Below are 12,500 nucleotides of genomic sequence, written 5' to 3' on the forward strand. Positions count from 1 at the left end.
TGTTAGACAGACAGACCGTTAAACACTCAGGCTCTCGTTCTCGACACAAAGAGAAGATGGAGGGAGAGGAAAGTAGATGGTAAATGAACTGCATCTATATAGCACTTTTCCCCTCTTTTCAGCACTTTACATTGTATGCTTCACATTCACCTATCCACATTCTATGCCTCACATTCACCTATTCACACACCGGTGGCAGTGGCTGCAACACAGGGTACCACATTTCCACCAAGAGACAGCCAGGCAGACAGACAGACGGGCAGACATGGATAAAGAGGCAACCAGAACAACTCTGAGGCGAGGCAGACTCCAGATGGTTGTAATAGCAGAGCAGTTACAGGAAAAATCCTGTAAATTATGATGCAAGCGTGAAATTTGGCAGGTACTGCATGTGCTTAAGATCAATACAATCAAATCTACCTGATTGGCCACTTGACATGGCGGCCATTTTCCAAGATTCGCCCAAATCGATTCTTGCCAAACTGGCCTTGTGGGCACTCTACTATACTGTATAATACTCTGGACCCCTGATGCATAGGATGCCTGTTAAAAAACATCTCAGGCAGGAAAGGTGCACTTCTGAAGAGAGTGATGAGGCATAATGTGAGTGCAGATTCCCTTTCAAAGGGGTTTCTTTCTTTCTTATTCTTTTCAGAGAGAGAGAGAGAGAAAGAGAGAGTGTGTGTGTGTGTGAGAGAGAGAGAAAGAGAGAGAGAGAGAGAGAGAGAGAGAGAGAGAGAGAGAGAGAGAGAGAGAGAGAGAGAGAGAGACTTAGATGGGGTGAACGAAAAGAGAACTGAGTCCTTTTGTTGTCGGTTCACTTTTTGGTCCACTTAAAGAGGACAGAATTCGGTTCACTTGAGGACTAGGAGTGAAAATGCCCATAGTTACTGTAACCGTGCGGCGTTGAGTGCATGGAAAGTGGCAGAAGTAATTGAACTTGTATGGAAGAGCAAGCGGCATAAAGCCCTGTGTAATAACATAGCAATGATGCTCAGATGTAGTTGAGTCTTTTCAGTAATGAGTGAACGGGCCCACCAGCCACCAGCGGGCCCATCTGCACAAAGAGGATATGTACTCATGTCATTACGTTAAACTTGGATTCTTTTCGCACACCTCAGCTGGCAGGTGCGTCGGAGATGGCCCATGGGTCACTCAGCAGACAACTTGAAAAAACTCCCGCACACTGACCATTTTGCTGTTTTACCTTAATGAACGACGTTTCGGCACTAGACCTTCATCAGGCAGAAAGAGATTGGCTGATGAAGGTCTAGTCCCGAAACGTTGTTCATTAAAGTAAAACAGCGAAATGGTCAGTGCGCAGGAGTTTTGGGGGCAGGACGAACCTGTGAGTGCTTTTGAGTGAAGACACATTAGCAATATTACACTTCACATTACATTACATTATATTGCACTTAGCTGACGCTTTCATTTATTCAAAGCGACTTACAGTTGTTATTTTTCAGGGTATTGGTTACAGTCCCTGGAGCAATGTGGGGTTAGGTGCCTTGCTCAAGGGCACTTCAGCCATGGATGGAGATGTAGGGAGAGGTCAGGGGGGATTTGAACCTGCAACCCCTAGATTGATAGACCAACTCTCTAACCACTCTCTAACCAACTCTCTAACCACTAGGCCACGGCTGCCGCCGTAGCAACAAGTCTGCGAACAAGTAGTCCCAGTGTTTCCTCAGTCACCTCTGCTACACTGGGGTGCATTTCTCGAAACCACAGTTGCTTACTACATTAGCTACTTTGTTGTTTTCAATGTATTTTCCCATTGGCAACTACCAAAGTTGCTAACAGGCTAACAACTTCTCTTTTGGGAAATGCACCCCTGCTTTGTTTCCCAGTTAAAGGAGAAGATTATGCACATCCCAGGAATAGGTGCAGGATAAACTTTCTGTAGTCTTCGGAGTGAGTCTGCAGACTTAAATCCTTTTTGTTGTCTTTTATTATTTCATGACTGGCCAGACAACAAAAAGGATTTTAAGTGTGCAGACCTCTCACTTCGAAAACTTGTTTCCAAGTTAACCCAAACCTAATTCTGGCCCATCAACGGTGTCAGTCATGTGGAAAACACTCATGGAGTATTTTTTTTTAAAGATACTTTAAGATATTTAAGTCTTTTGACTTTAATATGACAGTGAAAGAGGGAGAGGAATCGTGTGGGGGAAAGAGAGATGCGAAAGGTTCGGTAAAGGACCCAGGCCGGAATCGAACCCGGGTCGCCAGCGTAGCAGCCCAGTGCCCTACCGTTAGAGCCACGGCACGGCCCATGGGGTATTATTTTGACATTTTGAATAATTGAATATGGATGAGGTATGGAAAATAAAAACAGCCACTTTAGACGATCTCAAGAGTAATAATTATCATTGCTTTTTCTATTTCCATATCTTCAATCATTCTATTTCTATATGCAGACTAATACATTATGCTAACATATACATTATGTGAATAAGTATACATCCAATTTTACCAGTTGCAGAGCCATTCAATACATGCACATCCATTGTGTGGACTTGTCCATTCACATGAATACAGTCCTCCATTTCCTGTCTTTCATGTACGTGTAGGCCTACAGCACAAAGCTGCCATTAGCCTAGCCTGCCATATCAGAATGAATGAATAAATTAAATAATGAATGAATGAATGAATGAATAAATTAAATAATGAATGAATGAATGAATGAATGTATTTAGTCTATTAGATGTAAAAACATTGTATAGTAACAGTAACCATACAATAAAAAGAATACATAGACAGGGATATACCGGTACACAAAAAAGTCCCAAGACTTATTTCCATTGTGGTCCTGCCTGCCTGCATCTGAGGGCAGAGCGCCTCTACATTGAGAGTGGGCATTATTGATGTATGTGAGTGGCCTGCCCTGCACCCTGGGCCACTCACAGCTTTAACGGGGCCCGGGACGAAATCATCTGAAAAGGCCCCCCCTGGCCCCGCCGTGGCCTAACAGTAGGGAACTGGGTTAGTATGCCGGCGACTCGGTTTTGATTTGCCAAACCTTCCCCATCTCTCTCTCGCCGCTCATTTCATGTCCCTCTGTAACTCTCCTGTCTCAATAAAGGCATAAAAAAACAGAAATATATTTAAAAGAAAGAAGCCCCCCCTGTCAATTCAATAATTCAATTATACTCAATGGGCCCGGGACAACGGACCTGTTTGTCCCCCCCTTGTTGGCCTCCCTCCCTGACCTGCACTAGTGCACCATCTTAATGTTGATCTAGTCTGGTGGTGAGTGGTAAGCAGGGCCGTACCCAGACATTTTCAAATACAGAGGTAAAATACTGTGTGCTGTACTGTATACTGTTACAATGCTTCAAATACTTCAGTCAAACACTTAAGTTTGTTTCTATTAATCACTGCCTTGAGGATAAATAGGGGTGTCGTATACAGACAGAATGTATCATTGTTGATCATATATCAATTTTTATCATAGATAAACATTACATTACTGAACAAAATACAGAGGACATGACCTCTGTGTCCTCAATGGTAGTTACGGCCATGGCGGTAAGAGCAGGATGTAGCGCGGCCAGAGAGAGTAGAGAGAGAGAGGTTCCATTGGCCCATTGTTTCCCGGTTCTGTTATTGCAAGGGGGAGGGAGGGGGGAATCCCCCTTTAGGCAGACCTAGGCAGACCTAAGGACTGTTCTATTCAATGCTAGGAGCATTATGACACGCCCCTTTAGGCAGACCGGAACCTGGTCATGTTAGGTGCCCATAGCAACCTATTACATTGGCATATCTCTATATTACAGAACCTCTGGCGCGGCGCTGCTGTTAGACAGACACAGCGAGCTAATGAGTTTAGCGCCACAGAAATAGCAGCAAGGCCAGCTGCACACACACAACGGCTGGCAGGCAGGCAGTCTCTAGTTTGCGTTTTCCTTTTCACCGGCCCACTCTGCAAGATATCAATCACAAATCACTTCACCGTCTCAGCTATCAGCTGCCTCAGTCAGCTCAGCTGTCTAAAATGTTCTTTTTTTTTTTTTTTAGCCCTCCAGCTAAATCTTCCAATTTTCCTGCAAGCTGTTATGCTGACACACAAAAACAAGAAATAATAACAAGCTCTTTGCAGATGTCTCTAAAATAGCACATGTTACGCCCTTTAACGAATGCTAATTTCAGATACAGTACTGTAGTTTTTCAATGGGAGATGGTCAGTATAATTAGGAATTTAACTTCACAATGCAATGCACGCAGGAGTAGGAGATGTCTGAATGGCAGAGGAGACCATGGACACCATGTGTGTGTGTCTGATTATTTTTTAATGGGTAGCTATTGGCAAGAGGAAAGCAGACTACAGCAGCGAAACGCCCACTGCAAGAGGACAGCAGACTACTGTACAACAGTCAAACGCCCACTGCTTCTCCTTTCCATCAACTGGACACTAACAAGATCCAATTGCATTTTTTTTTTAAATGGCAGCAAAATCCAGCATAACTTTCATATATTACTGGATTATTTTTTTTACTTTACAGCTATATATGTTGCAGCAAACGGCAAAATGCATTATTCTGATGCATAAAAACAGTTATGAACATGCAGTTTGTTGTCAATCCGCCCTTGGGTCAATCCGCCTACATTGCCTATACTGTATGCGCTATTTGCTAGACTCACATTTAGGTAGATTTTCCTTCAAGGCAGAGATCATGAGTCACACATAATGGAACAGGTGCACTGGATCAGTGTCCGCTATTTGCTAGACTCACATTTACAGTAGGTAGACTTTCCTTCAAGGCAGAGATCCAAGTCACACATAATGGGGCTAGTTTCTGCGGAAAACTCCCCCCCATGTCCTGAACAGGTGCACTGGGTCAGGGATGCCAGAGGGGAGCAATGGTGCCCATTATGACCAGGGAGCAAAATTGGTCACTTCACCAGTGAAATGTCTGCTGGGTGGGGTTTGGGGGGTCAGAGAGGCACACAAACACCCCCCACGCAGCAGACATGTGGTATGAAACATAGAAAAGCCCAGAAATAAATAGCTTGTGCATTTTTTTGTAAATAGCTAATTTTGTTTGCAAAGATAGGGTAGTGGAGGTGGAGGTCTGAGGACTGTGTGGTTGTCTATGTTCCTCTATTTGTACCTCTGCAAGCGGAGGAGGAGGAGGAGAAGTTTGAGGACGAGGAGGGAGAGCAGGAGGGAGAGGAGAAGGTTGAGGATGAGGATGAGGAGGAGGGAGGGAGGAGGAGTAGGATGAGGTGGGAGAGGAGAGGAATGAGGAGGAGGAAGAAGAGGAGGATGAGGGAGAGTGTGTGTGCATTTCTGCTCTCAGATACTGGAGAGGCCACTTCACTGTAATTGCTTAGGTTGATAGGGGTTGGGGTGGAGGGATGGAGGGGTGGAGGGGCGCATGGCTGGATTGGCCATAAAGGGCCGTACACACACGTCGCTGCTAGTTACTCGCTCAGCGGATGAAGTCAATAGAATGTCTACGTGTTCCAGCGAGTCTCGCTGGCGAGTAGGCGAGGAGAGTACAAGCGATGCGATGTGGGCGGGTTCCGAGATAAACTTATTTTATCTTCGAGCGACGCGAGTTAAGCGAGTAACCAATTGGAATGCAGGATACAGATTATTGACAGATGACGTTGCCCCTGTGGTGTTCTGACCACCCAACTTCTGCACGCCATCACACTTTGAAGTGTTGAGGAAAATACATCCAATACAGTGTACACCATCAAAGGCTCATATGCATGGTTGTGCACAGCACACGATCAACGTTAAACAGCGTAGGCCTACATTTTGTTTCGTACGGACGTTATTGGCGCGGACAGCGGGAACCATGACAACCAGTAAACAAAATCACCCAGAGCGAGTGGCAAGTAGGCGAGTGAGCAAGTAGCGAGTAAATAGCAGCGACGTGTGTGTACGGCCCTTAAGGTATACAGGGCATTTGCCCGGTGAACTGTTGATGATTTTGAGCTGGTCCCTCGTTGTTGTGGTATCAGTCCTCATGCCTCCACTACAGCTGACCTCTCCAGGTCAGATTTAAAGATGGCCTCTCAACGTCATTTCATTAATATTGCTGTGTTCCCCATTGTTATTGAATGTGTTATGCGTTGGTCCTGTTTTAAAAAACGTTCTGGTTGCTTTGTTTCAAGTCGTTTTTGCAAGCTAGCAAGGTGGCTTGTGGAGAAACGAGAGGGTGTTCCGTGTATCTCGTTGAAATGCGTCTCTGATTGGCTCACTCCTCCTACTCTAGTGGAAAAGGGGTCTCTGATTGGCTCAGTCCTCCTGTTCTTGGAGAGAATGTAATGGGAAACAGAGTCGCCACTTCCCCGGGTGGTACTGCACTATAGGGGCGCCAACGGAGGCGTGCAGGCTCCATTCAGGGCTGTGCTCTTTCGACAGCGACCCCTAGACGAGCTGCAGGCACGGAGCAACCAGAGTGGGCTTGCTGTATGTATGAGGCTTTGTGCTGTGTGTGTACCTGAGAGTAGCAACCAGCTGATAGCTAAGCTAAGCAAGGTTTCGGGCCACCAGACGTTGCTTGTTTTGAAAACAAGCCGAAAAAAATTACTCGACATGTTTTTAGAAAAATGGGTCGACATAAACCTTTGTGGGCAACGCCTTCTTTCGACGCGACGAAACAGAGAAAGGCTTTCGTGATTCGCTCGTTTCTCTGCATTATTTATGTCAATTGGGAAACACCGGGAAACACAGCCAGGCGAGGTGATGCACCGCTATGAGAGCCTTGCAAGTGAGTTTAACTTGGGGTGACCGTCCGATCTTCAAAAGGAGTGAGTAAAACTGTGTTTTATCGGAAGTTGGCCTTTAAAATAAATATTCATTTTGGCTGTTGTGGTCAAAATAGCTCGTAATATAGATAGTAGATGACTAAAAATGTTGACACAGGCTTCATTGTCTCTCTCAATGACTGGTGGCCCGGTCTGATTTTTTCTTCCCAATCCAGCCCCAGGAAGGGTGGGAGGTGGGAGGTGGGAGGTGAGGGTGGGAGGCTAGAGTTGCTGAGTGGTGTTGCAGGGTTGGCAGAGTAGAGAGGCTTCACAAGTGGAGGACACCCGCCTAGAAGCACAAAATCCCACCCATTTCTATTGATTTCTATGGCAGGAATTGGGCAAGTTTTTCTGCTAAATGCCATTTCTACCCGCACACTGCCATCCTAAGCAGCCCAGTTGGGCGGAAAAACAGCCCAATCTGGCAACACTGCACGCGCTCACACTATCATCTAACTATTGTCACAGTTCTTACGTCACTGGGTGCTGAATCCCACATACTGTGAATCCCAAACATAAATGAATGTAGGAAGCGAAGGACTGCACTCTTCAGATTTTTTCTTAGTTCATTTGCCCATTATTGGCCACATTATTGGCGACATTATTGGGCGAATAAAAAAAGAAAAAAATCTGAAAAGTGCTGTCCTTCGCTTCCTTCATTCTAGCAGAGAGGCTGACAAGATTTATGGGTTTCCATGCCACGAGTATTGTCAAAGAGCCTAATGGGTGCACTAGAAAGGGCCTTCCTCTTCAGTAATGGGTGCGCCAGAAGAGCCCTATCTCACGCCTTTCGTAAAGTCTTCACGAAAACAATATATTAATTTTCGTGGTGCATTCACTTTATTGCCCGCCTTTCGTAAAGTCTTCACGAAAATAATAGATTAATTTTCACGCTGCCTATTCACTTGTATTGCCCCAATGCTGCTATGGTTATCCAAACGTCTGCAGGGGCGGGGAGGGGGTGCTTACAGAACACTGCTGATACACTCGGGACTCACTAATTCGACGCCCTTTCGGTACTTACGCCTTATGTCCCTTAAACCTAAACCTAAACCTAACCCTAACCTTAACCCTACTTAACCCTAAACCTAACCCTAACCTTAACCCTAACCTTGACCCTAAACCTAACCCTAAATTGCTTGTTTGAAATGTTTGATTAACATGTGACGGTAGGCTACCGAAAGGGCATCAAACTAGTGAATAGGCAGCGTGAAAATTAATCTATTATTTTCGTGAAGACTTTACGAAAGGCGGGCAATAACGTGAATGCACCACGAAAATTAATATATTTTTTTCGTGAATACTTCACGAAATGAGTGAGATACGGTTGGCCAGAAGGGGCCTTCCTCTTCAGTAATGGGTGCGCTAGAAAGGGTCTTCCTCTTCAGTAATTTCATTTTCAGGGTGCTTGTTCAGACATGTCTATGAGTGGAAAATGTGCTCGGACAGTTTTTCTCCCTGTGAAAGCGCGCGCGTGTGTGTGTGTGTGTGTGTGTGCGTGTCGTGTGCGTGTGCGTTGTCGTTCTGTTGATGTGTGTGTGTGGTGTCTTCTTGTTTCCTGTGCTTGTTGTGAGGTCAAGAATGGCAGCTATGCCTCCCACCTGACCTGGCCTACAATACAGCACTGCAATACTAGACAGGTTTTCCAAGAAAACACTCACGCTTTCCAAGAAAACTGAATTCATGAACAGGCAGGGCAAAAAACCCAACAGACCATGTGCACATGAAGGACCCTGACCTAACCTCCCACCTCTCAATACCTAACCCAGTGGTTCCTAAACAAGGGGTCAGGACCCCCTAGGGGGGGAGGGGGGTCGCAGATGTACTGAAGGGGGGGTCGCAGAACAAAAGGGACATTGCGTTAAAATGGGAAATCCACAGGTTAACAAAAGCCCATTGGGAAACTCCAACTCCCGTTGTCATTGTGACACAGCACTCCACAGCACCCAAGTGAACACTGCACACTGCACACAACGAAATTGCATTTATGCCTCACTCGTGCAAGGGGGCAGCCCTCAGTGGCGCGCCATGGGGAGCAGTACGGTGGGACGGTACCATGCTCAGGGTACCTCAGACATGGAGGAGGATGGGGGAGAGCACTGGTTGATTACTCCCCCCACCAACCTGGCGGGTCGGGAGTCGAACCGGCAACCTCTGGGATGCAAGTCTGACGCCCTAACCGCTCACCCATGACTGCCCGCTAATATATAACAGCTAACATAATTCCATAATTTGGTTTGTAACAGTATTCACTTGTATGGTTGGGTAATAATATGGTTTGCAGTCCTGTGGATTTCTAGCAATATTAGCGTAAAAAATATTCATGGTAAATATATTGCACGATTTTCGATTAATAGTTTTTCCGCTCGCGAGGGTCCACGCTGAAGAAGTTTGGGAACCACTGCGCTAACCTATCCTTTTGCTTGAGGCCTCGTGCTTCGCTGATGCCCCGCCTCTGTTGAGGAAACAATATGGTCTCCTCGATGTCAACCTACAGTAGGCACAACAACATTTGGGGGACTTTTACCCATTCAACATCCCAACGGCAAATGAGAAACTGACCTTTGAATGAGAAACTGACCTTTGAATTGAATCGAAGCGAGATATTGAGCAAAATTTCGACAGTATCCTCAATGATGTCGTTCCTCGCATCAAGAGCCCATTAGCAAAAGGAGAGGACACGAGGTTAGGTAATGGACTGGACCAGAAGAGAGGAGGTTAAAGCAGTCTTGTGTTGGTATTTGAGTTGAGCTTAAAGGAACAGTCCACCATTTTTTGATTTTCACATATTTCCAAGCATTATTCATGAATGTGCAATTTGTCTATGTGTTTCCATTGCTTAGTTTAACAGTATAGCTAAATTAAGCGTAGCAATGACAGTCTATGGGAACAAACGAAACATTGAGTGTAGTGGAAAGTGCGCACATCCAGCAAAAAAGCATCAGCAGGTGCCAAATCAAAAAACTGTCACATGCAGGAGGGGGAAAGGATCTGCACACTGCTTGCAAAAGTCTTTTGCAAGCAGTGTGCAGATCCTTTCCCGCTCCTACAACAAACAAAACATTCTCAAATGTAATTATAAACTACTTTAAAATTAATGTAAAATTCACCAAAGTGCAAAACAGCTATTTAATCCCATCCTGTGATCACTTGTGGTTTGATGCTAATGTTCCCATTTACTTCCAGTGATTATGCTAAACTATGATAATAATTCTGATCCAATAAATCTAAGTACCTGTACTGAAAACTCTGAGAAGAAAATGATACGCACATTCATGAATAACGGTTGGAAATACAGCAAAAATGAGAAAATCAAAAAATGGTGGACTGTTCCTTTAAGCATAATACTGTGGAGCGATGAGGCATGACAAACCCACAGAGAGAAGACAGAGCAGAGCAGCAACAGCAACACTGGCCGGTTTGTTTTCATCAGTGAGGTGTCGTTTTTATTGCGGTGGCTGGCTGAGGGTTAAGGACCAGCATTAGCCTCTTGCTGACATTTGGCTTTGCTTACGCACATGCACAGACAGACACGCAAGCAGGCAGGCAGGCACACGCAGGCAAACACACACACACACACGCACACACGCACACACACACACACACACACACACACACACATACAGGCAGGCACACGCAGGCAAACACACACACACATGCACACACGCGCGCACACACACACACACTGGACACAGGATCGTTTTGCTGTAAAAAAATAAACTCAGTGTCGAGTATTTTCTATCTCGTGTCCCTCTCTGGTACATTGAACCCATATAGGTGATTATAAATGGTGTTTTTGTGTTTAAAAAAAATCACAGTGGAAGATGACTGTTAAGTTGCACACACAAAAATTGATGTTGACGTTAATTACAAACTCAAACTACAGACAGTATTGCTGAACTGATTCCATTGAGCAATTTTAATTCCAAGATGAGATCAATTGAGACTGAGTCCCTTGTCTGTAACTAATTCATTGATTTGTTACTGCTTTACTTGATTTGTTTTAATGCAACTGGAATTTTAATTTTGTAACTTGTGCCGCCACTTGGCCAGGATGCCCTTGTAAAAGATATTTTTAATCTCAACGGGTTTATTTTCCTGGTTAAATAAAAATTGCCAGCTCGTACAAGAGTATACACTGTATGCTGATACCGTTTGGAATGAGTCAGATTTTTCATTAATTATTTAGATTGCCAATAACTTAGCTTATCAAAACATGAGCTCACAGTCAGCAGCTTGACAAGGGCAAGGAGAGTTATTTATATCAGTCAAGACAGACTGATGGGAAACTTCCAATGAGGGATGTATCATGTTTTAAAAAGAAATTAAAAAACAGGCTTATTTTCATCTACCTTTGGTCATAGATTGTTCTTCTCTCCTTTCTTTCTTTTCTCTCAGGCACATTGAATGAGTGTTATGCATGATAGTGTGCTATACAAATCATATTGCTATTTCTATTACTATCTATCTACCCACACATCCATCCATCCATCCATCCATCCATATCTCCACATCCATCCATCCATCTATTCATCCATCCATCCACCCACCCAACCACCCATCCATCCATCCATCCATCCATCCATCCATCCATCCATCCACCCATCCATCCTTATACCACAAACAAAATCGGGAAAAAGTTGACGGAAAAAAATCCAGGACAAATATTTTTTTCCAGGATATTTGGTGAATTTCCAGGACTTTCAAGGACTTGAAAACACATCTCTAAATTTCCAGGTTTTCCAGGTTTTCCAGGACGTGTGGGAACCCTGACATCCGTCCATCTCTCCACATCCATCCACCCCTCCCATCCATCCATCCATCCATCCATCCATCCATCCATCCATCCATCCATCCATCCATCCATCCATCCACCCATCCATCTCTCCACACCCATCCATCCATCCAGCCAGCCATCTCTCCACACCCATCCATCCATCCACCCACTCATCCACACACCCATCCACCCATCCATCCACCCACCCATCCATCAACCCATCCATCCATCCATCCATCCATCCATCCATCCATCCATCCATCCATCCATCCACCCATTCATTCATCCATCCATCCATCCATCCATCCACCTTCCCATCCATCCATCCATTCAGCCCTCCATCCATCCATCCATCCATCCACCCATCCATCCTTGACCTCTGACCTTTGGGGCTTAGGCAGTCCTCCTCCAGGTAGAAGGCTCCGCACCTGAGTGCGATCTCCTGCAGGATGATGCCAAAGCTGTACACGTCCCCCTTCTGGGTGCCTGGGTACCGGTACTATCTCTCTATCTCTCTATCTATCCATCCACCCATCCATCCATCCATCCATCCATCCATCCATCCATCCATCCATCCATCCATCCATCCATCCATCCATCCATCCATCCATCCATCCTTGACCTCTGACCTTTAGGGCTTAGGCAGTCCTCCTCCAGGTAGAAGGCTCCGCACCTGAGTGCGATCTCCTGCAGGATGATGCCAAAGCTGTACACGTCCCCCTTCTGGGTACCTGGGTACCGGTACTATCTCTCCATCTCTCCATCCATCCATCCATCCATCCATCCATCCATCCATCCATCCATCCATCCATCCATCCATCCATCCATCCATCCACCCACCCATCCTTCCATCCATCCACCCATCCATCCATCCATCCACCCATCCATCCATCCATCCCTCCCTCCTTGACCTCTGACCTTTGGGGCTTAGGCAGTCCTCCTCCAGGTAGAAGGTTCC

The 12,500-nt window shown here is 45.5% G+C and overlaps 1 protein-coding gene and 1 long non-coding RNA gene across 2 annotated transcripts in view; one reads left to right on the top strand and one right to left on the bottom strand.

Moving 5' to 3' along the window:
• Nucleotides 1-12,500, top strand: part of LOC134448888 (uncharacterized) — a 405,753-nt gene that overhangs the window by 390,943 nt on the left and 2,310 nt on the right. The gene's annotated exons all lie outside the window — the stretch shown is intronic.
• Nucleotides 1-12,500, bottom strand: part of npr1b (natriuretic peptide receptor 1b) — a 133,375-nt gene that overhangs the window by 11,498 nt on the left and 109,377 nt on the right. The window lies entirely within an intron of this gene.

This window comes from Engraulis encrasicolus, chromosome 5 (genome assembly GCF_034702125.1).
Source record: "Engraulis encrasicolus isolate BLACKSEA-1 chromosome 5, IST_EnEncr_1.0, whole genome shotgun sequence".
Taxonomy (NCBI): domain Eukaryota; kingdom Metazoa; phylum Chordata; class Actinopteri; order Clupeiformes; family Engraulidae; genus Engraulis; species Engraulis encrasicolus.